Source organism: Mus pahari, chromosome 7 (genome assembly GCF_900095145.1).
Source record: "Mus pahari chromosome 7, PAHARI_EIJ_v1.1, whole genome shotgun sequence".
Classification (NCBI taxonomy): domain Eukaryota; kingdom Metazoa; phylum Chordata; class Mammalia; order Rodentia; family Muridae; genus Mus; species Mus pahari.
This window is the reverse complement of record NC_034596.1, coordinates 6,554,339-6,555,639: the sequence shown is the minus strand read 5'-3', so window position 1 is coordinate 6,555,639 and position 1,301 is coordinate 6,554,339.

Genomic DNA, 1,301 nt, shown 5'->3' with positions numbered 1-1,301 from the left:
ATAGAATATTAAAAACAGTAAAGGAAAAAGGTCAAGTAACATGTAAAGGCAGGCCTATCAGAATTACACGAGACTTCTCACCAGAGACTATGAAAGCCAGAAGATACTGGACAGATGTTATACAGACACTAAGAGAACACAAATGTCAGCCCAGGCTACTATACCCAACAAAACTATCAATTACCACAGATAGCAAACCAAAGTATTCCATGAAAAAAACAAATTCACAAAATATCTTTCCACGAATCCAGCCCTTCAAAGAATAATAAAGGGAAGACTCCAACACAAGGAAGGAAATTATGCCCTAGGAAAAGCAAAAAAGTAATCCTTCAACAAACCTAAAAGAAGATAGCCGGAAGAACAGAATCCCAACTCTAATAACAAAAATAACATGAAGCAACAATTACTTTTTCTTAATATCTCTTAATATCAGTGTATTCAATTCTTCAATAAAAAGACATAGACTAACAAACTGGCTACATAAACAGGACCCAACATTTTGCTGCATACAGGAAACCTACCTCAGGGACAAAGATAGACACTACATCAGAATAAAAGGCTGGAAAACAATTTTCCAAGCAAACGAACTGAAGAAACAAACTGGAGTAGCCATTCTAATATCAGATAAAATGACTTCCAACCCAAAGTCATCAAAGAAGACAAGTCAAAAGTAAAATCTACCAAGATGAACTCTCAATTCTGAATATCTATGCTCCAAATGCAAGGGCATTCACATTCATTAAGGAGACTCTAGTAAAGTTCAAACCACACATTGCACCTCACACAATAATAGTGGGAGACTTTAACACCCCACTCTCATCAATGGACAGATACTGGAAACAGAAACTAAGCAGAGACACATTGAAACTAACAGAAGTTATGAAACAAATGGGTTTAACAGATACCTACAGAACATTTTTATCCTAAAACAAAAGGGTATACCTTCTTCTCAGCACCTCATGGTACCTTCTCCAAAATTGACCATATAATTGGTCATAAAACAGGTCTCAACAAATACAATAATATTGAAATAATACCATGCACCCTGTCAGAACATCAAGGACTAAGGCTGATCTTCAATAACAATATAAAAATTCTACCAGAGAACTCCGAAACTTGATAAACAGCTTCAGTGCAGTAGCTGGATATAAAATTAACTCAAACAAATCATTGGCCTTTCTCTACACAAAAGATAAACAGGATGAGAAAGAAATTAGGGAAACAACACCCTTCACAATAGTCACAAATAATATAAAATACCTTGGTATGACTAAGGAAGTGAAAGATCTGTATGATAAGAA